The sequence below is a fragment of the Schistocerca americana genome, chromosome 5 (genome assembly GCF_021461395.2).
Source record: "Schistocerca americana isolate TAMUIC-IGC-003095 chromosome 5, iqSchAmer2.1, whole genome shotgun sequence".
Taxonomy (NCBI): domain Eukaryota; kingdom Metazoa; phylum Arthropoda; class Insecta; order Orthoptera; family Acrididae; genus Schistocerca; species Schistocerca americana.
The window spans coordinates 711,728,501-711,752,693 of record NC_060123.1 but is presented as its reverse complement, the minus strand read 5'-3'; positions in this window follow the sequence as shown (position 1 = coordinate 711,752,693).

Below are 24,193 nucleotides of genomic sequence, written 5' to 3'. Positions count from 1 at the left end.
TTTCGCAGACTGACGAGGTATTTGGCTACCTTAAGAGAGTCATAGTTATTGCTGCCAGCTGCACCACCTTCTTTTAATTTTTCCTCTCTTTAATTCGTACTGCGGCCAGACCTGCAGGATCGAAATGCTACAACATGTCCACCTTGACGTTGGCTGAGTTACTCCAAAGACGATATCCTCGAGTTTTCAAATAAATTTCGCAGACTAACGAGGCATTTGGCTACCTCAAGAGAGTCATAGTTAGTCCTTCCGTCTGCTCCCATTTCCTTAGGCCTGTATTATTCTTGCTATGGCCAGTCCTGCAGAACCGATATGCCACTGTAGGCCCACCTTAACGTTGTCAGAGTTACTCCCACTGCGAGTTTCTTGAGTTAGCAAATGTACTTCGCCGGATGACGATGCTTTTGGCTACCTTAAGAGAGTCACAGTTACTGCAGCCAGATGCTCCCCTTCCTTTGAACCTTTCCACTCTTTAATTCGTACTGCGGAATGTCCAAGCGGAAGAGAAATGCTGTAACATGTCCACCTTAACGTTGTCTGAGTTACTCAAACGACGATATCCTCGATTTTCAAATAAATTTCGCAGGGTGACGTGGCTTTTGGCTACCTTAAGAAAGTCATAGTTACTCCTGCCGGCTGCTCCCATTTCTTTAGGCCTTCATCATTCTTGCTATGGCCAGTCCTACAGAACCGAAATGCCACTGTATGTCCACCTTAACAACGTCACAGTTACTCACACTACGAGTTTCTCTAGTAAGCAAATGTACTTCACCGGATGACGTGGCATTTGGCTTTCTTATGAGAGTCATAGTTCCTGCTGCAAGCTGCTCCCCTTTCCTTGAACCTTTGCTCTCTTTAATTCCTACTGTGGCCAGTCCATGCAGAAGCGAAAAGCTGCAACATGTCCACCTTAAGGTTGTCTGAGCTACTCCATCGACGGTATCCTCGAGTTTTCAAATAAATTTCACAGAGCGACGAGGCATTTGTCTACCTTAAGAGAGTCATAGTTCCTGCTGCCAGCTGCTCCCCTTTCTTTGAAACTTTCCTCTCTTTAATTCGTAATTCGGCCAGTCCACGCAGAAGCGAAATACTGCAACATGTCCACTCTAACGTTGTCTGAGTTACTCCAACGACGATATCCTCGCGTTTTCTAATAAATTTCGCAGAGTGACGAGGCTTTTGGCTACCTTAAGAGAGTCATAGTTACTCCTGCCGGCTGCTCCCATTTCTTTAGGCCTTTATCATTCTTGCTATGGCCAGTCCTACAGAGCCGATATGCCACTGTATGTCCACCTTAACGTCGTCACAGTTACTCCCACTGCGAGTTTCTTGAGTTAGCAAATGTACTTCGCCGGATGACGATGCTTTTCGCTACCTTAAGAGAGTCACAGTTACTGCAGCCAGATGCTCCCCTTCCTTTGAATCTTTCCACTCTTTAATTCGTACTGCGGAATGTCCAAGCGGAAGAGAAATGCTGTAACATGGCCACCTTAACGTTGTCTGAGTTACTCAAACGACGATATCCACGAGTTTTCAAATAAATTTCGCGGAGTGACGAGGCATTTGGCTACATTAAGAGAGTCATAGTTACTGCAGCCAGATGCTCCCCTTCCTTTCAATCTTTCCTCTCTTTAATTCGTATTGCGGCCAGTCCTACAGAAGCGAAAAGCTACAGCATGTCCGATGTAAAGTTGTCTGAGTTACTCCAACGACGATATCCTCGCGTTTTGAAATAAATATTGTAGAGTGACGAGGAATTTGGCTACCTTAAGAGTCATAGTTTCTCCTTATGGCTGCTGACATTTCTTTAGCTCTTTATATATCAATTTATGGCCAGTCCTACAAAATCGATATGCCACTGTATGTCCACCTTAACGTCGTCACAGTAACTCCCACTACGAGTTTCTCGAGTTAGCAAATGTACTTCACCGGATGACGAGGCATTTGGCTAGCTTAAAAAATTCATAGTTCCCGCTGCCAGCTGCTCCCCTTTCTTAGAAACTTTCCTCCCATTATTTCGTACTTTGGCCAGTCCATGCAGAAGCGAAATGCTGCAACATGTTCACCTTGACGTTGTCTGAGTTACTCCAACGACGATGTCCTCGAGTTTCAAAATAAATTTCGCAGACTGACGAGGCATTTGGCTACCTTAAGAGAGTCATAGTTATTGCTGCCAGCTGCGTCCCCTTCTTTTAATTTTTCCTCTCTTTAATTCGTACTGCGGCCAGACCTGCAGGATCGAAATGCTACAACATGTCCACCTTAACGTTGTCTGAGTTACTCCAAAGACAATATACTCGAGTTTTCAAATAAATTTCGCAGATTGACGAGGCATTTGGTTACCTTAAGATAGTCATAGTTACGGCTGCCAGCTGCTCTCCCTTCTTTGAATCTTTCCTCTCTTTAATACGTATTGCGGCCAGTCCTGCAGAAGCGAAATGCTACAGCATGTCCAGCTTAACGCTGTCAGAGTTACTCCAGCGACGATATCCTCGAGATTTCAAATAAATTTCGCAGAGTGACGAGGCATTTGGCTACCTCAAGAGAGTCATAGTTACTCCTGCCGGCTGCTCCCATTTCTTTAGGCCTTTATCATTCTTGCTATGGCCAGTCCTACAGAACCGATATTTCACTGTATGTCCAGCTTAACGCAGTCACAGTTACTCCCACTACGAGTTTCTCGAGTTTGCAAATGTACTTCGTCGGATGACGAGGCATTTGGTACCTTAACAGAGTCAATGTTCCTGCTGCAAGCTGCTCCCCTTTCTTTGAACCTTTCCTCTCTTTAATTCCTACTGCGGCCAGTCCATGCAGAAGCGAAATGCTGCAACATGTCCACCTTAAGGTTGTCTGAGTTACTCCATCGACGGTATCCTCGAGTTTTCAAATAAATTTCACAGAGTGACGAGGCATTGGCCTACCTTAAGAGAGTCATAGTTCCTGCTGCCAGCTGCTCCCCTTTCTTTGAAACTTTCCTCTCTTTAATTCGTAATGCGGCCAATCCATGCAGAAGCGATATGCTGCAACATGTCAACCTTAACGTTGGCTGACTTACTCCAACGATGATATCCTCGAGTTTTCAAATAAATTTCGCAGAGTAACAAGGCATTTGGCACCTTAAGAGAGTCTTAGTTACTCCTGCCGGCTGCTCCCACTTCTTTAGGCCTTTATCAATCTTGCTATGGCCAGTCCTACAGAACCGATATGCCACTGTATGTCCACCTTAACGACGTCACAGTTACTCACACTACGAGTTTCTCTAGTAAGCAAATGTACTTCACCGGATGACGTGGCATTTGGCTTTCCTATGAGAGTCATAGTTCCTGCTGCCAGCTGCTCCCCTTTTTTAGAACCTTTACTCTCTTTAATTCGTACTGCGGCCAGTCCATGCAAGAGCGATATGCTGCAACATGTCCACCTTGACGTTGTCTGAGTTACTCCAACGACGATTTCCTCGAGTTTTAAAATAAATTTAGCAGAGTGATGCGGCATTTGGCTACCTTAAGAGAGTCATAGTTCCTGCTGCCAGCTGCTCCCCTTTCCTTGAATCTTTCCTCTCTTTAATTCGTACTGCGGCCTGTCCATGCAGAAGCGAAATGCTGCAACATGTCCACCCTAACAATGTCTGAGTTACTCCAACGACGATATCCTCGATTTTCAAATAAATTTCACAGAGTGACGAGGCATTTGGCTACCTTAAGAGAGTCATAGTTAGTCCTTCCGTCTGCTCCCATTTCCTTAGGCCTGTATTATTCTTGCTATGGCCAGTCCTACAGAAACGATATGCCACTGTAGGCCCACCTGAACGTCGTCACAGTTACTCCCACTACGAGTGTCTCGAGTTAGCAAATGTACTTCACTGGATGACGAGGCAATTAGCTACCTTCAGAGAGTCATAGTTCCTGCTGCCAGGTGCTCCACTTTCTTTGAATCTTTCCTCTCTTTAATTCGTACTGTGGCCAGTCCATGAAGAAGCGATATGCTGTAACATGTCCACCTTGACGTTGTCTTAGTTACTCCAACGACTATGTCCTCGAGTTTCAAAATAAGTTTCGCAGACTGACGAGGTATTTGGCTACCTTAAGAGAGTCATAGTTATTGCTGCCAGCTGCACCACCTTCTTTTAATTTTTCCTCTCTTTAATTCGTACTGCGGCCAGACCTGCAGGATCGAAATGCTACAACATGTCCACCTTGACGTTGGCTGAGTTACTCCAAAGACGATATCCTCGAGTTTTCAAATAAATTTCGCAGACTAACGAGGCATTTGGCTACCTCAAGAGAGTCATAGTTAGTCCTTCCGTCTGCTCCCATTTCCTTAGGCCTGTATTATTCTTGCTATGGCCAGTCCTGCAGAACCGATATGCCACTGTAGGCCCACCTTAACGTTGTCAGAGTTACTCCCACTGCGAGTTTCTTGAGTTAGCAAATGTACTTCGCCGGATGACGATGCTTTTGGCTACCTTAAGAGAGTCACAGTTACTGCAGCCAGATGCTCCCCTTCCTTTGAATCTTTCCACTCTTTAATTCGTACTGCGGAATGTCCAAGCGGAAGAGAAATGCTGTAACATGTCCACCTTGATGTGTCTGAGTTACTCAAACGACGATATCCACGAGTTTTCAAATGAATTTCGCGGAGTGACGAGGCATTTGGCTACATTAAGAGAGTCATAGTTACTGCAGCCAGATGGTCCCCTTCCTTTCAATCTTTCCTCTCTTTAATTCGTATTGCGGCCAGTCCTACAGAAGCGAAAAGCTACAGCATGTCCGACGTAAAGTTGTCTGCGTTACTCCAACGACGATATCCTCGCGTTCTGAAATAAATATTGTAGAGTGACGAGGTATTTGGCTACCTTAAGAGTCATAGTTTCTCCTGCCGGCTGCTGACATTTCTTTAGCTCTTTATATATCAATTTATGGCCAGTCCTACAAAATCGATATGCCACTGTATGTCCACCTTAACGTCGTCACAGTAACTCCCACTACGAGTTTCTCGAGTTAGCAAATGTACTTCACCAGATGACGAGGCATTTGGCTACCTTAAAAAATTCATAGTTCCCGCTGCCAGCTGCTCCCCTTTCTTAGAAACTTTCCTCTCATTAATTCGTACTGTGGCCAGTCCATGCAGAAGCGATATGCTGCAACATGTCCACCTTGACGTTGTCTGAGTTACTCCAACGACGATTTCCTCGAGTTTTAAAATAAATTTCGCAGAGTGACGCGGCATTTGACTACCTTAAGAGAGTCATAGTTTCTGCTGCCAGCTGCTCCCCTTTCTTTGAACCTTTCCTCTCTTTAATTCGTACTGCGGCCAGTCCATGCAGAAGCGAAATGCTGCAACATGTCCACCCTAACGTTGTCTAAGTTACTCCAACGACGATATCCTCGATTTTCAAATAAATTACACAGAGTGACGAGGCATTTGGCTACCTTAAGAGAGTCATAGTTATTGCAGCCGGCTGCACCCCCTTCTTTTAATTTTTCCTCTCTTTAATTCGTACTGCGGTCAGACCTGCAGGATCGAAATGCTACAACATGTCCACCTTAACGTTGTCTGAGTTACTCCAAAGACGATATTATCGAGTTTTCAAATAAATTTCGCAGACTGACGAGGCATTTGGCTACCTCAAGAGAGTCATAGTTACTCCTGCCGGCTGCTCCCATCTCTTTAGGCCTTTATCATTCTTGCTATGGCCAGTCCTACAGAACCGATATGTCACTGTATGTCCACCTTAACGCCGTTACAGTTACTCCCACTACGAGTTTCTCGAGTTAGCAAATGTACTTCGTCGGATGACGAGGCATTTGGTACCTTAACAGAGTCAATGTTCCTGCTGCAAGCTGCTCCCCTTTCTTTAAACCCTTCCTCTCTTTAATTCCTACTGCGGCCAGTCCATGCAGAAGCGAAGTGCTGTAACATGTCCACCTTAACGTTGTCTGAGATTCTTCAACGACGATATCCTCGAGTTTTCAAACAAATTTCGCAGAGTGACGAGGCATTTGGCTAACTTAAGATAGTCATAGTTACGGCTGCCAGCTGCTCTCCCTTCTTTGAATCTTTCCTCTCTTTAATACGTATTGCGGCCAGTCCTGCAGAAGCGAAATGCTACAGCATGTCCAGCTTAACGCTGTCAGAGTTACTCCAGCGACGATATCCTCGAGATTTCAGATAAATTTCGCAGAGTGACGAGGCATTTGGCTACCTCAAGAGAGTCATTGGTACTCCTGCCGGCTGCTCCCATTTCTTTAGGCCTTTATTATTATTGCTATGGCCAGTAATACAGAACCGATATGTCACTGTATGTCCACCTTAACGCATTCACAGTTACTCCCACTACGAGTTTCTCGAGTTAGCAAATGTACTTCGTTGGATGACGAGGCATTTGGTACCTTAACAGAGTCATTGTTCCTGCTGGAAGCTGCTCCCCTTTCTTTGAACCTTTCCTCTCTTTAATTCCTACTGCGGCCAGTGCATGCAGAAGCGAAATGCTGCAACATGTCCACCTTAAGGTTGTCTGAGTTACTCCATCGACGGTATCCTCGAGTTTTCAAATAAATTTCACAGAGTGACGAGGCATTTGTCTACCTTAAGAGAGTCATAGTTCCTGCTGCAAGCTGCTCCCCTTTCTTAGAATCTTTCCTCTCTCTAATTCTACTGCGGCCAGTCCTACAGAACCGATATGCCACTGTATGTCCACCTTAACGACGTCACAGTTACTCACACTACGAGTTTCTCTAGCAAGCAAATGTACTCCTCCGGATGACGTGGCATTTGGCTTTCTTATGATAGTCATAGTTCCTACCGTCAGCTGCTCCCCTGTCTTAGAATCTTTCCTCTCTTTAATACGTACTGCGGCCAGTCCATGCAGAAGCGATATGCTGCAACATGTCCACATTGACGTTGTCTGAGTTACTCCAACGACGATGTCCTCGAGTTTTCAAATAAATTTCGCAGAGTGACGAGGCATTTGGCTACCTTAAGAGAGTCATAATTCCTGCTGCCAGCTGCTCCACTTTCTTTGAATCTTTCCACTATTTAATTCGTACTGCGGCCAGTCCATGCAGAAGCGAAATTCTGCAACATGTCCACTCTAACGTTGTCTGAGTTACTCCAACGACGATATCCTCGCGTTTTCTAATAAATTTCGCAGAGTGAAGAGGCTTTTGGCTACCTTAAGAGAGTCATAGTTACTCCTGCCGGCTGCTCCCATTTCTTTAGGCCTTTATCATTCTTGCTATGGCCAGTCCTACAGAGCCGATATGCCACTGTATGTCCACCTTAACGTTGTCACAGTTACTCCCACTGCGAGTTTCTTGAGTTAGCAAATGTACTTCGCCGGATGACGATGCTTTTCGCTACCTTAAGAGAGTCACAGTTACTGCAGCCAGATGCTCCCCTTCCTTTGAATCTTTCCACTCTTTAATTCGTACTGCGGAATGTCCAAGCGGAAGAGAAATGCTGTAACATGGCCACCTTAACGTTGTCTGAGTTACTCAAACGACGATATCCACGAGTTTTCAAATAAATTTCGCGGAGTGACGAGGCATTTGGCTACATTAAGAGAGTCATAGTTACTGCAGCCAGATGCTCCCCTTCCTTTCAATCTTTCCTCTCTTTAATTCGTATTGCGGCCAGTCCTACAGAAGCGAAAAGCTACAGCATGTCCGACGTAAAGTTGTCTGAGTTACTCCAACGACGATATCCTCGCGTTTTGAAATAAATATTGTAGAGTGACGAGGAATTTGGCTACCTTAAGAGTCATAGTTTCTCCTTATGGCTGCTGACATTTCTTTAGCTCTTTATATATCAATTTATGGCCAGTCCTACAGAATCGATATGCCACTGTATGTCCACCTTAACGTCGTCACAGTAACTCCCACTACGAGTTTCTCGAGTTAGCAAATGTACTTCACCGGATGACGAGGCATTTGGCTAGCTTAAAAAATTCATAGTTCCCGCTGCCAGCTGCTCCCCTTTCTTAGAAACTTTCCTCTCATTATTTCGTACTGTGGCCAGTCCATGCAGAAGCGATATGCTGCAACATGTTCACCTTGACGTTGTCTGAGTTACTCCAACGACGATGTCCTCGAGTTTCAAAATAAATTTCACAGACTGACGAGGCATTTGGCTACCTTAAGAGAGTCATAGTTATTGCTGCCAGCTGCGTCCCCTTCTTTTAATTTTTCCTCTCTTTAATTCGTACTGCGGCCAGACCTGCAGGATCGAAATGCTACAACATGTCCACCTTAACGTTGTCTGAGTTACTCCAAAGACAATATACTCGAGTTTTCAAATAAATTTCGCAGATTGACGAGGCATTTGGTTACCTTAAGATTGTCATAGTTACGGCTGCCAGCTGCTCTCCCTTCTTTGAATCTTTCCTCTCTTTAATACGTATTGCGGCCAGTCCTGCAGAAGCGAAATGCTACAGCATGTCCAGCTTAACGCTGTCAGACTTACTCCAGCGACGATATCCTCGAGATTTCAAATAAATTTCGCAGAGTGACGAGGCATTTGGCTACCTCAAGAGAGTCATAGTTACTCCTGCCGGCTGCTCTTATTTCTTTAGGCCTTTATCATTCTTGCTATGGCCAGTCCTACAGAACCGATATGTCACTGTATGTCCAGCTTAACGCAGTCACAGTTACTCCCACTACGAGTTTCTCGAGTTTGCAAATGTACTTCGTCGGATGACGAGGCATTTGGTACCTTAACAGAGTCAATGTTCCTGCTGCAAGCTGCTCCCCTTTCTTTGAAACTTTCATCTCTTTAATTCGTAATGCGGCAGTCCATGCAGAAGCGATATGATGCAACATGTCAACCTTAACGTTGGCTGACTTACTCCAACGATGATATCCTCGAGTTTTCAAATAAATTTCGCAGAGTGACAATACATTTGGCACCTTAAGAGAGTCATAGTTACTCCTGCCGGCTGCTCCCATTTCTTTAGGCCTTTCTCATTCTTGCTATGGCCAGTCCTACAGAACCGATATGCCACTGTATGTCCACCATAACGACGTCACAGTTACTCACACTACGAGTTTCTCTAGTAAGCTAATGTACTTCACCGTATGACGTGGCATTTGGCTTTCTTATGAGAGTCATAGTTCCTGCTGCCAGCTGCTTCCCTTTCTTAGAATCGTTCGTCTCTTTAATTCGTACTGCGGCCAGTCCATGCAGAAGCGAAATACTGCAACATGTCCACTCTAACGTTGTCTGAGTTACTCCAACGACGATATCCTCGCGTTTTCTAATAAATTTCGCAGAGTGACGAGGCTTTTGGCTACCTTAAGAGAGTCATAGTGCCTCCTGCCGGCTGCTCCCATTTCTTTAGGCCTTTATCATTCTTGTTATGGCCAGTCCTACAGAACCGATATGTCACTGTATGTCCAGCTTAACGCAGTCACAGTTACTCCCACTACGAGTTTCTCGAGTTTGCAAATGTACTTCGTCGGCGGCGAGGCATTTGGTACCTTAACAGAGTCATTGTTCCTGCTGGAAGCTGCTCCCCTTTCTTTGAACCTTTCCTCTCTTTAATTCCTACTGCAGCCAGTCCATGCAGAAGCGAAATGCTGCAACATGTCCACCTTACGGTTGTCTGAGTTACTCCATCGACGGTATCCTCGAGTTTTCAAATAAATTTCACAGAGTGACGAGGCATTTGTCTACCTTAAGAGAGTCATAGTTACTCCTGCCGGATGCTCCCATTTCTTTAGGCCTTTATCATTGTTGCTATGGCCAGTCCTACAGAACCGATATGCCACTGTAGGCCTACCTTAACGTTGTCACAGTTACACCCACTGCGAGTTTCTTGAGTTAGCAAATGTACTTCACCGGATGACGAGGCATTTGGCTACCTTAAAAAATTCATAGTTCCTGCTGCCAGCTGCTCCCTTTTCTTAGAAATTTTCCTCTCATTAAAATCGTACTGTGGCCAGTCCATGCAGAAGCGATATGCTGCAACATGTCCACCTTGACGTTGTCTGAGTTACTCCAACGACGATTTCCTCGAGTTTTAAAATAAATTTCGCAGAGTGACGCGGCATTTGGCTACTTTAAGAGATGCATAGTTCCTGCTGCCAGCTGCTCCCCTTTCTTAGAACCTTTCCTCTCTTTAATTCCTACTGCGGCCATTGCATGCAGAAGCGAAATTCTGCAACATGTCCACCTTAAGGTTGTCTGAGTTACTCCATCGACGGTGTCCTCGAGTTTTCAAATAAATTTCACAGAGTGACGAGGTATTTGTCTACCTTAAGAGAGTCATAGTTCCTGCTGCCAGCTGCTCCCCTTTCTTTGAAACTTTCCTCTCTTTAATTCGTAATGCGGCCAGCCCATGCAGAAGCGATAAGCTGCAACATGTCAACCTTAACGTTGGCTGACCTACTCCAACGATGATATCCTCGAGTTTTTAAATAAATTTCGCAGAGTGACAAGGCATTTGGCACCTTAAGAGTGTCATAGTTACTCCTGCCGGCTGCTCCCATTTCTTTAGGCCTTTATCATACTTGCTATGGCCAGTCCTACAGAACCGATATGCCACTGTATGTCCTCCTTAACGTCGTCACAGTTACTCCCACTGCGAGATTCTCGAGTTAGCAAATGTACTTCGCCGGATGACGATGCTTTTGGCTACCTTAAGAGAGTCACAGTTACTGCAGCCAGATGCTCCCCCTCCTTTGAATCTTTCCACTCTTTAATTCGTACTGCGGAATGTCCAAGCGGAAGAGAAATGCTGTAACATGTCCACCTTAACTTTGTCTGAGTTACTCAAACGACGATATCCACGAGTTTCAAATAAATTTCGCGGAAGGACGGGGCATTTGGCTACATTAAGAGAGTCATAGTTACTGCAGCCAGATACTCCCCTCCCTTTCAACCTTTCCTCTCTTTAATTCATATTGCGGCCAGTCCTACAGAAGCGAAAAGCTACAGCATGTCCGACGTAAAGTTGTCTGAGTTACTCCAACGACGATATCCTCGAGTTTTGAAATAAATATTGCAGAGTGACGAGGCATTTGGCTACCTTAAGAGAGTCATAGTTTCTCCTGCCGGCTGCTGACATTTCTTTAGCCCTTTATATATCAATTTATGGCCAGTACTACAAAATCGATATGCCACTGTATGTCCACCTTAACGTCGTCACAGTAACTCCCACTACGAGTTTCTCGAGTTAGCAAATGTACTTCGCCGGATGACGAGGTATTTGGCTACCTTAAGAGAGTCATTGTTCCTGCTGCCAGCTGCTTGCCTTTCTTTGAATATTTCCTCTCTTTAATTCGTACTGCGGCCAGTCCATGCAGAAGCGAAATGCTGCAACATGTCCACCTTAACGGTGTCTGAGTTACTCCAACGACGATTTCCTCGAGTTTTAAAATAAATTTCACAGAGTGACGCGGCATTTGGCTACCTTAAGAGAGTCATAGTTCCTGCTGCCAGCTGCTCCCCTTTCTTTGAATCTTTCCTCTCTTTAACTCGTACTGCGGCCAGTCCATGCAGAAGCGAAATGCTGCAACATGTCCACCCTAACGTTGTCTGAGTTACTCCAACGACGATATCCTAGATTTTCAAATAAATTTCACAGAGTGACGAGGCATTTGGCTACCTTAAGAGAGTCATAGTTACTCCTGCCGGCTGCTCCCATTTCTTTAAGCCTTTATCATTCTTGCTATGGCCAGTCCTACAGAACCGATATGCCACTGTATGTCCACCTTAACGTCGTCACAGTTACTCCCACTGCGAGTTTCTTGAGTTAGCAAATGTACTTCGCCGGATGACGATGCTTTTGGCTACCTTAAGAGAGTCACAGTTACAGCAGCCAGATGCTCCCCCTCCTTTGAATCTTTCCACTCTTTAATTCGTACTGCGGAATGTCCAAGCGGAAGAGAAATGTTGTAACATGTCCACCTTAACTTTGTCTGAGTTACTCAAACGACGATATCCACGAGTTTTCAAATAAATTTCGCGGAAGGACGAGGCATTTGGCTACATTAAGAGAGTCATAGTTACTGCAGCCAGATACTCCCCTCCCTTTCAACCTTTCCTCTCTTTAATTCATATTGCGGCCAGTCCTACAGAAGCGAAAAGCTACAGCATGTCCGACGTAAAGTTGTCTGAGTTACTCCAACGACGATATCCTCGAGTTTTGAAATAAATATTGCAGAGTGACGAGGCATTTGGCTACCTTAAGAGAGTCATAGTTTCTCCTGCCGGCTGCTGACATTTCTTTAGCCCTTTATATATCAATTTATGGCCAGTACTACAAAATCGATATGCCACTGTATGTCCACCTCAACGTCGTCACAGTAACACCCACTTCGAGTTTCTCGAGTTAGCAAATGTACTTCGCCGGATGACGAGGTATTTGGCTACCTTAAGAGAGTCATTGTTCCTGCTGCCAGCTGCTTGCCTTTCTTTGAATCTTTCCTCTCTTTAATTCGTACTGCGGCCAGTCCATGCAGAAGCGAAATGCTGCAACATGTCCACCTTAACGGTGTCTGAGTTACTCCAACGACGATTTCCTCGAGTTTTAAAACAAATTTCGCAGAGTGACGCGGCATTTGGCTACCTTAAGAGAGTCATAGTTCGTGCTGCCAGCTGCTCCCCTTTCTTTGAATCTTTCCTCTCTTTAACTCGTACTGCGGCCAGTCCATGCAGAAGCGGTATGCTGCAACATGTCCACCATAACGTTGTCTGAGTTACTCCACAGACGGTATCCTCGAGTTTTCAAATAAATTTCGCAGAGTGACGAGGCATTTGGCTACCTTAAGATAGTCATAGTTACGGCTGCCAGCTGCTCTCCCTTCTTTGAATCTTTCCTCTCTTTAATACGTTTTGCGGCCAGTCCTGCAGAAGCGAAATGCTACAGCATGTCCAGCTTAACGCTGTCAGAGTTACTCCAGCGACGATATCCTCGAGATTTCAAATAAATTTCGCAGAGTGACGAGGCATTTGGCTACCTCAAGAGAGTCATAGTTACACCTGCCGGCTGCTCCCATTTCTTTAGTAGGCCTTTATCATTCTTGCTATGGCCAGTCCTACAGAACCGATATGCCACTGTATGTCCACCTTAACGACGTCACAGTTACTCCCACTACGAGTTTCTCGAGTTAGCAAATGTACTTCATCGGATGACGATGCATTTGGTACCTTAACAGAGTCATTGTTCCTGCTGCAAGGTGCTCCCCTTTCTTTGAACCTTTCCTCGCTTTAATTCCTACTGCGGCCATTGCATGCAGAAGCGAAATTCTGCAACATGTCCACCTTAAGGTTGTCTGAGTTACTCCATCGACGGTGTCCTCGAGTTTTCAAATAATTTTCACAGAGTGACGAGGTATTTGTCTACCTTAAGAGAGTCATAGTTCCTGCTGCCAGCTGCTCCCCTTTCTTTGAAACTTTCCTCTCTTTAATTCGTAATGCGGCCAGTCCATGCAGAAGCGATAAGCTGCAACATGTCAACCTTAACGTTGGCTGACCTACTCCAACGATGATATCCTCGAGTTTTTAAATAAATTTCGCAGAGTGACAAGGCATTTGGCACCTTAAGAGAGTCATAGTTACTCCTGCCGGCTGCTCCCATTTCTTTAGGCCTTTATCATACTTGCTATGGCCAGTCCTACAGAACCGATATGCCACTGTATGTCCACCTTAACGACGTCACAGTTACTCACACTACGAGTTTCTCTAGTAAGCAAGTGTACTTCACCGGATGACGTGGCATTTGGCTTTCTTATGAGAGTCATAGTTCCTGCTGCCAGCTGCTCTCCTTTCTTAGAATCTTTCCTCTCTTTAATTCGTACTGCGGCCAGTCCATGCAGAAGCGATATGCTGCAACATGTCTACGTTGACGTTGTCTGAGTTACTCCAACGACGATGTCCTCGATTTTTAAAACAAATTTCGCAGAGTGACGAGGCATTTGGCTACCTTAAGAGAGTCATATTTCCTGCTGCCAGCTGCTCCACTTTCTTTGAATCTTTCCTCTCTTTAATTCGTACTGCGGCCAGTCCATGCAGAAGCGAAATACTGCAACATGTCCACTCTAACGTTGTCTGAGTTACTCCAACGACGATATCCTCGCGTTTTCTAATAAATTTCGCAGAGTGACGAGGCTTTTGGCTACCTTAAGAGAGTCATAGTTACTCCTGCCGGCTGCTCCCATTTCTTTAGGCCTTTATCATACTTGCTATGGCCAGTCCTACAGAACCGATATGCCACTGTATGTCCTCCTTAACGTCGTCACAGTTACTCCCACTGCGAGATTCTCGAGTTAGCAAATGTACTTCGCCGGATGACGAGGTATTTGGCTACCTTAAGAGAGTCATTGTTCCTGCTGCCAGCTTCTTGCCTTTCTTTGAATCTTTCCTCTCTTTAATTCGTTCTGCGGCCAGTCCATGCAGAAGCGAAATGCTGCAACATGTCCACCTTAACGGTGTCTGAGTTACTCCAACGACGATTTCCTCGAGTTTTGAAACAAATTTCGCAGAGTGACGCGGCATTTGGCTACCTTAAGAGAGTCATAGTTCGTGCTGCCAGCTGCTCCCCTTTCTTTGAATCTTTCCTCTCTTTAACTCGTACTGCGGCCAGTCCATGCAGAAGCGGTATGCTGCAACATGTCCACCATAACGTTGTCTGAGTTACTCCACAGACGGTATCCTCGAGTTTTCAAATAAATTTCGCAGAGTGACGAGGCATTTGGCTACCTTAAGATAGTCATAGTTACGGCTGCCAGCTGCTCTCCCTTCTTTGAATCTTTCCTCTCTTTAATACGTTTTGCGGCCAGTCCTGCAGAAGCGAAATGCTACAGCATGTCCAGCTTAACGCTGTCAGAGTTACTCCAGCGACGATATCCTCGAGATTTCAAATAAATTTCGCAGAGTGACGAGGCATTTGGCTACCTCAAGAGAGTCATAGTTACACCTGCCGGCTGCTCCCATTTCTTTAGTAGGCCTTTATCATTCTTGCTATGGCCAGTCCTACAGAACCGATATGCCACTGTATGTCCACCTTAACGACGTCACAGTTACTCCCACTACGAGTTTCTCGAGTTAGCAAATGTACTTCATCGGATGACGATGCATTTGGTACCTTAACAGAGTCATTGTTCCTGCTGCAAGGTGCTCCCCTTTCTTTGAACCTTTCCTCGCTTTAATTCCTACTGCGGCCATTGCATGCAGAAGCGAAATTCTGCAACATGTCCACCTTAAGGTTGTCTGAGTTACTCCATCGACGGTGTCCTCGAGTTTTCAAATAAATTTCACAGAGTGACGAGGTATTTGTCTACCTTAAGAGAGTCATAGTTCCTGCTGCCAGCTGCTCCCCTTTCTTTGAAACTTTCCTCTCTTTAATTCGTAATGCGGCCAGTCCATGCAGAAGCGATAAGCTGCAACATGTCAACCTTAACGTTGGCTGACCTACTCCAACGATGATATCCTCGAGTTTTTAAATAAATTTCGCAGAGTGACAAGGCATTTGGCACCTTAAGAGAGTCATAGTTACTCCTGCCGGCTGCTCCCATTTCTTTAGGCCTTTATCATACTTGCTATGGCCAGTCCTACAGAACCGATATGCCACTGTATGTCCACCTTAACGACGTCACAGTTACTCACACTACGAGTTTCTCTAGTAAGCAAGTGTACTTCACCGGATGACGTGGCATTTGGCTTTCTTATGAGAGTCATAGTTCCTGCTGCCAGCTGCTCCCCTTTCTTAGAATCTTTCCTCTCTTTAATTCGTACTGCGGCCAGTCCATGCAGAAGCGATATGCTGCAACATGTCTACGTTGACGTTGTCTGAGTTACTCCAACGACGATGTCCTCGATTTTTAAAACAAATTTCGCAGAGTGACGAGGCATTTGGCTACCTTAAGAGAGTCATATTTCCTGCTGCCAGCTGCTCCACTTTCTTTGAATCTTTCCTCTCTTTAATTCGTACTGCGGCCAGTCCATGCAGAAGCGAAATACTGCAACATGTCCACTCTAACGTTGTCTGAGTTACTCCAACGACGATATCCTCGCGTTTTCTAATAAATTTCGCAGAGTGACGAGGCTTTTGGCTACCTTAAGAGAGTCATAGTTACTCCTGCCGGCTGCTCCCATTTCTTTAGGCCTTTATCATACTTGCTATGGCCAGTCCTACAGAACCGATATGCCACTGTATGTCCTCCTTAACGTCGTCACAGTTACTCCCACTGCGAGATTCTCGAGTTAGCAAATGTACTTCGCCGGATGACGAGGTATTTGGCTACCTTAAGAGAGTCATTGTTCCTGCTGCCAGCTTCTTGCCTTTCTTTGAATCTTTCCTCTCTTTAATTCGTTCTGCGGCCAGTCCATGCAGAAGCGAAATGCTGCAACATGTCCACCTTAACGGTGTCTGAGTTACTCCAACGACGATTTCCTCGAGTTTTAAAACAAATTTCGCAGAGTGACGCGGCATTTGGCTACCTTAAGAGAGTCATAGTTCGTGCTGCCAGCTGCTCCCCTTTCTTTGAATCTTTCCTCTCTTTAACTCGTACTGCGGCCAGTCCATGCAGAAGCGGTATGCTGCAACATGTCCACCATAACGTTGTCTGAGTTACTCCACAGACGGTATCCTCGAGTTTTCAAATAAATTTCGCAGAGTGACGAGGCATTTGGCTACCTTAAGATAGTCATAGTTACGGCTGCCAGCTGCTCTCCCTTCTTTGAATCTTTCCTCTCTTTAATACGTTTTGCGGCCAGTCCTGCAGAAGCGAAATGCTACAGCATGTCCAGCTTAACGCTGTCAGAGTTACTCCAGCGACGATATCCTCGAGATTTCAAATAAATTTCGCAGAGTGACGAGGCATTTGGCTACCTCAAGAGAGTCATAGTTACACCTGCCGGCTGCTCCCATTTCTTTAGTAGGCCTTTGTCATTCTTGCTATGGCCAGTCCTACAGAACCGATATGCCACTGTATGTCCACCTTAACGACGTCACAGTTACTCCCACTACGAGTTTCTCGAGTTAGCAAATGTACTTCATCGGATGACGATGCATTTGGTACCTTAACAGAGTCATTGTTCCTGCTGCAAGGTGCTCCCCTTTCTTTGAACCTTTCCTCGCTTTAATTCCTACTGCGGCCATTGCATGCAGAAGCGAAATTCTGCAACATGTCCACCTTAAGGTTGTCTGAGTTACTCCATCGACGGTGTCCTCGAGTTTTCAAATAAATTTCACAGAGTGACGAGGTATTTGTCTACCTTAAGAGAGTCATAGTTCCTGCTGCCAGCTGCTCCCCTTTCTTTGAAACTTTCCTCTCTTTAATTCGTAATGCGGCCAGTCCATGCAGAAGCGATAAGCTGCAACATGTCAACCTTAACGTTGGCTGACCTACTCCAACGATGATATCCTCGAGTTTTTAAATAAATTTCGCAGAGTGACAAGGCATTTGGCACCTTAAGAGAGTCATAGTTACTCCTGCCGGCTGCTCCCATTTCTTTAGGCCTTTATCATACTTGCTATGGCCAGTCCTACAGAACCGATATGCCACTGTATGTCCACCTTAACGACGTCACAGTTACTCACACTACGAGTTTCTCTAGTAAGCAAGTGTACTTCACCGGATGACGTGGCATTTGGCTTTCTTATGAGAGTCATAGTTCCTGCTGCCAGCTGCTCCCCTTTCTTAGAATCTTTCCTCTCTTTAATTCGTACTGCGGCCAGTCCATGCAGAAGCGATATGCTGCAACATGTCTACGTTGACGTTGTCTGAGTTACTCCAACGACGATGTCCTCGATTTTTAAAACAAATTTCGCAGAGTGACGAGGCATTTGGCTACCTTAAGAGAGTCATATTTCCTGCTGCCAGCTGCTCCACTTTCTTTGAATCTTTCCTCTCTTTAATTCGTACTGCGGCCAGTCCATGCAGAAGCGAAATACTGCAACATGTCCACTCTAACGTTGTCTGAGTTACTCCAACGACGATATCCTCGCGTTTTCTAATAAATTTCGCAGAGTGACGAGGCTTTTGGCTACCTTAAGAGAGTCATAGTTACTCCTGCCGGCTGCTCCCATTTCTTTAGGCCTTTATCATACTTGCTATGGCCAGTCCTACAGAACCGATATGCCACTGTATGTCCTCCTTAACGTCGTCACAGTTACTCCCACTGCGAGATTCTTGAGTTAGCAAATGTACTTCGCCGGATGACGATGCTTTTGGCTACCTTAAGAGAGTCACAGTTACTGCAGCCAGATGCTCCCCCTCCTTTGAATCTTTCCACTCTTTAATTCGTACTGCGGAATGTCCAAGCGGAAGAGAAATGCTGTAACATGTCCACCTTAACTTTGTCTGAGTTACTCAAACGACGATATCCACGAGTTTTCAAATAAATTTCGCGGAAGGACGGGGCATTTGGCTACATTAAGAGAGTCATAGTTACTGCAGCCAGATACTCCCCTCCCTTTCAACCTTTCCTCTCTTTAATTCATATTGCGGCCAGTCCTACAGAAGCGAAAAGCTACAGCATGTCCGACGTAAAGTTGTCTGAGTTACTCCAACGACGATATCCTCGAGTTTTGAAATAAATATTGCAGAGTGACGAGGCATTTGGCTACCTTAAGAGAGTCATAGTTTCTCCTGCCGGCTGCTGACATTTCTTTAGCCCTTTATATATCAATTTATGGCCAGTACTACAAAATCGATATGCCACTGTATGTCCACCTTAACGTCGTCACAGTAACTCCCACTACGAGTTTCTCGAGTTAGCAAATGTACTTCGCCGGATGACGAGGTATTTGGCTACCTTAAGAGAGTCATTGTTCCTGCTGCCAGCTGCTTGCCTTTCTTTGAATATTTCCTCTCATTAATTCGTACTGCGGCCAGTCCATGCAGAAGCGAAATGCTGCAACATGTCCACCTTAACGGTGTCTGAGTTACTCCAACGACGATTTCCTCGAGTTTTAAAATAAATTTCACAGAGTGACGCGGCATTTGGCTACCTTAAGAGAGTCATAGTTCCTGCTGCCAGCTGCTCCCCTTTCTTTGAATCTTTCCTCTCTTTAACTCGTACTGCGGCCAGTCCATGCAGAAGCGAAATGCTGCAACATGTCCACCCTAACGTTGTCTGAGTTACTCCAACGACGATATCCTAGATTTTCAAATAAATTTCACAGAGTGACGAGGCATTTGGCTACCTTAAGAGAGTCATAGTTACTCCTGCCGGCTGCTCCCATTTCTTTAAGCCTTTATCATTCTTGCTATGGCCAGTCCTACAGAACCGATATGCCACTGTATGTCCACCTTAACGTCGTCACAGTTACTCCCACTGCGAGTTTCTTGAGTTAGCAAATGTACTTCGCCGGATGACGATGCTTTTGGCTACCTTAAGAGAGTCACAGTTACAGCAGCCAGATGCTCCCCCTCCTTTGAATCTTTCCACTCTTTAATTCGTACTGCGGAATGTCCAAGCGGAAGAGAAATGTTGTAACATGTCCACCTTAACTTTGTCTGAGTTACTCAAACGACGATATCCACGAGTTTTCAAATAAATTTCGCGGAAGGACGAGGCATTTGGCTACATTAAGAGAGTCATAGTTACTGCAGCCAGATACTCCCCTCCCTTTCAACCTTTCCTCTCTTTAATTCATATTGCGGCCAGTCCTACAGAAGCGAAAAGCTACAGCATGTCCGACGTAAAGTTGTCTGAGTTACTCCAACGACGATATCCTCGAGTTTTGAAATAAATATTGCAGAGTGACGAGGCATTTGGCTACCTTAAGAGAGTCATAGTTTCTCCTGCCGGCTGCTGACATTTCTTTAGCCCTTTATATATCAATTTATGGCCAGTACTACAAAATCGATATGCCACTGTATGTCCACCTCAACGTCGTCACAGTAACACCCACTTCGAGTTTCTCGAGTTAGCAAATGTACTTCGCCGGATGACGAGGTATTTGGCTACCTTAAGAGAGTCATTGTTCCTGCTGCCAGCTGCTTGCCTTTCTTTGAATCTTTCCTCTCTTTAATTCGTACTGCGGCCAGTCCATGCAGAAGCGAAATGCTGCAACATGTCCACCTTAACGGTGTCTGAGTTACTCCAACGACGATTTCCTCGAGTTTTAAAATAAATTTCACAGAGTGACGCGGCATTTGGCTACCTTAAGAGAGTCGTAGTTCCTGCTGCCAGCTGCTCCCCTTTCTTTGAATCTTTCCTCTCTTTAACTCGTACTGCGGCCAGTCCATGCAGAAGCGAAATGCTGAACCATGTCCACCCTAACGTTGTCTGAGTTACTCCAACGACGATATCCTTGATTTTCAAATAAATTTCACAGAGTGACGAGGCATTTGGCTACCTTATGAGAGTCATAGTTACTCCTGCCGGCTGCTCCCATTTCTTTAAGCCTTTATCATTCTTGCTATGGCCAGTCCTACAGAACCGATATGCCACTGTATGTCCACCTTAACGTCGTCACAGTTACTCCCACTGCGAGTTTCTTGAGTTAGCAAATGTACTTCGCCGGATGACGATGCTTTTCGCTACCTTAAGAGAGTCACAGTTACTGCAGCCAGATGCTCTCCCTCCTTTGAATCTTTCCACTCTTTAATTCGTACTGCGGAATGTCCAAGCGGAAGAGAAATGCTGTAACATGTCCACCTTAACGTTGTCTGAGTTACTCAAACGACGATATCCACGAGTTTTCAAATAAATTTCGCGGAGTGACGAGGCATTTGGCTACATTAAGAGAGTCATAGTTACTGCAGCCAGATACTCCCATCTCTTTCAATCTTTCCTCTCTTTAATTCGTATTGCGGCCAGTCCTACAGAAGCGAAAAGCTACATCATGTCCGACGTAAAGTTGTCTGAGTGACTCCAACGACGATATCCTCGAGTTTTGAAATAAATATTGCAGAGTGACGAGGCATTTGGCTACCTTAAGAGAGCCATAGTTTCTCCTGCCGGCTGCTGACATTTCTTTAGCTCTTTATATATCAATTTATGGCCAGTCCTACAAAATCGATATGCCACTGTATGTCCACCTTAACGTCGTCACAGTAACTCCCACTACAAGTTTCTCGAGTTAGCAAATGTACTTCGCCGGATGACGAGGTATTTGGCTACCTTAAGAGAGTCATTGTTCCTGCTGCCAGCTTCTTGCCTTTCTTTGAATCTTTCCTCTCTTTAATTCGTACTGCGGCCAGTCCATGCAGAAGCGAAATGCTGCAACATGTCCACCTTAACGGTGTCTGAGTTACTCCAACGACGATTTCCTCGAGTTTTAAAACAAATTTCGCAGAGTGACGCGGCATTTGGCTACCTTAAGAGAGTCATAGTTCGTGCTGCCAGCTGCTCCCCTTTCTTTGAATCTTTCCTCTCTTTAACTCGTACTGCGGCCAGTCCATGCAGAAGCGGTATGCTGCAACATGTCCACCATAACGTTGTCTGTGTTACTCCACAGACGGTATCCTCGAGTTTTCAAATAAATTTCGCAGAGTGACGAGGCATTTGGCTACCTTAAGATAGTCATAGTTACGGCTGCCAGCTGCTCTCCCTTCTTTGAATCTTTCCTCTCTTTAATACGTTTTGCGGCCAGTCCTGCAGAAGCGAAATGCTACAGCATGTCCAGCTTAACGCTGTCAGAGTTACTCCAGCGACGATATCCTCGAGATTTCAAATAAATTTCGCAGAGTGACGAGGCATTTGGCTACCTCAAGAGAGTCATAGTTACACCTGCCGGCTGCTCCCATTTCTTTAGTAGGCCTTTATCATTCTTGCTATGGCCAGTCCTACAGAACCGATATGCCACTGTATGTCCACCTTAACGACGTCACAGTTACTCCCACTACGAGTTTCTCGAGTTAGCAAATGTACTTCATCGGATGACGATGCATTTGGTACCTTAACAGAGTCATTGTTCCTGCTGCAAGGTGCTCCCCTTTCTTTGAACCTTTCCTCGCTTTAATTCCTACTGCGGCCATTGCATGCAGAAGCGAAATTCTGCAACATGTCCACCTTAAGGTTGTCTGAGTTACTCCATCGACGGTGTCCTCGAGTTTTCAAATAAATTTCACAGAGTGACGAGGTATTTGTCTACCTTAAGAGAGTCATAGTTCCTGCTGCCAGCTGCTCCCCTTTCTTTGAAACTTTCCTCTCTTTAATTCGTAATGCGACCAGTCCATGCAGAAGCGATAAGCTGCAACATGTCAACCTTAACGTTGGCTGACCTACTCCAACGATGATATCCTCGAGTTTTTAAATAAATTTCGCAGAGTGACAAGGCATTTGGCACCTTAAGAGAGTCATAGTTACTCCTGCCGGCTGCTCCCATTTCTTTAGGCCTTTATCATTCTTGCTATGGCCAGTCCTACAGAACCGATATGCCACTGTATGTCCACCTTAACGACGTCACAGTTACTCACACTACGAGTTTCTCTAGTAAGCAAGTGTACTTCAACGGATGACGTGGCATTTGGCTTTCTTATGAGAGTCATAGTTCCTGCTGCCAGCTGCTCCCCTTTCTTAGAATCTTTCCTCTCTTTAATTCGTACTGCGGCCAGTCCATGCAGAAGCGATATGCTGCAACATGTCTACGTTGACGTTGTCTGAGTTACTCCAACGACGATGTCCTCGATTTTTAAAACAAATTTCGCAGAGTGACGAGGCATTTGGCTACCTTAAGAGAGTCATATTTCCTGCTGCCAGCTGCTCCACTTTCTTTGAATCTTTCCTCTCTTTAATTCGTACTGCGGCCAGTCCATGCAGAAGCGAAATACTGCAACATGTCCACTCTAACGTTGTCTGAGTTACTCCAACGACGATATCCTCGCGTTTTCTAATAAATTTCGCAGAGTGACGAGGCTTTTGGCTACCTTAAGAGAGTCATAGTTACTCCTGCCGGCTGCTCCCATTTCTTTAGGCCTTTATCATACTTGCTATGGCCAGTCCTACAGAACCGATATGCCACTGTATGTCCTCCTTAACGTCGTCACAGTTACTCCCACTGCGAGATTCTTGAGTTAGCAAATGTACTTCGCCGGATGACGAGGTATTTGGCTACCTTAAGAGAGTCATTGTTCCTGCTGCCAGCTGCTTGCCTTTCTTTGAATCTTTCCTCTCTTTAATTCGTACTGCGGCCAGTCCATGCAGAAGCGAAATGCTGCAACATGTCCACCTTAACGGTGTCTGAGTTACTCCAACGACGATTTCCTCGAGTTTTAAAATAAATTTCACAGAGTGACACGGCATTTGGCTACCTTAAGAGAGTCATAGTTCCTGCTGCCAGCTGCTCCCCTTTCTTTGAATCTTTCCTCTCTTTAACTCGTACTGCGGCCAGTCCATGCAGAAGCGAAATGCTGAACCATGTCCACCCTAACGTTGTCTGAGTTACTCCAACGACGATATCCTTGATTTTCAAATAAATTTCACAGAGTGACGAGGCTTTTGGCTACCTTATGAGAGTCATAGTTACTCCTGCCGGCTGCTCCCATTTCTTTAAGCCTTTATCATTCTTGCTATGGCCAGTCCTACAGAACCGATATGCCACTGTATGTCCACCTTAACGTCGTCACAGTTACTCCCACTGCGAGTTTCTTGAGTTAGCAAATGTACTTCGCCGGATGACGATGCTTCTGGCTACCTTAAGAGAGTCACAGTTACTGCAGCCAGATGCTCCCCCTCCTTTGAATCTTTCCACTCTTTAATTCGTACTGCGGAATGTCCAAGCGGAAGAGAAATGCTGTAACATGTCCACCTTAACTTTGTCTGAGTTACTCAAACGACGATATCCACGAGTTTTCAAATAAATTTCGCGGAAGGACGGGGCATTTGGCTACATTAAGAGAGTCATAGTTACTGCAGCCAGATACTCCCCTCCCTTTCAACCTTTCCTCTCTTTAATTCATATTGCGGCCAGTCCTACAGAAGCGAAAAGCTACAGCATGTCCGACGTAAAGTTGTCTGAGTTACTCCAACGACGATATCCTCGAGTTTTGAAATAAATATTGCAGAGTGACGAGGCATTTGGCTACCTTAAGAGAGTCATAGTTTCTCCTGCCGGCTGCTGACATTTCTTTAGCCCTTTATATATCAATTTATGGCCAGTACTACAAAATCGATATGCCACTGTATGTCCACCTTAACGTCGTCACAGTAACTCCCACTACGAGTTTCTCGAGTTAGCAAATGTACTTCGCCGGATGACGAGGTATTTGGCTACCTTAAGAGAGTCATTGTTCCTGCTGCC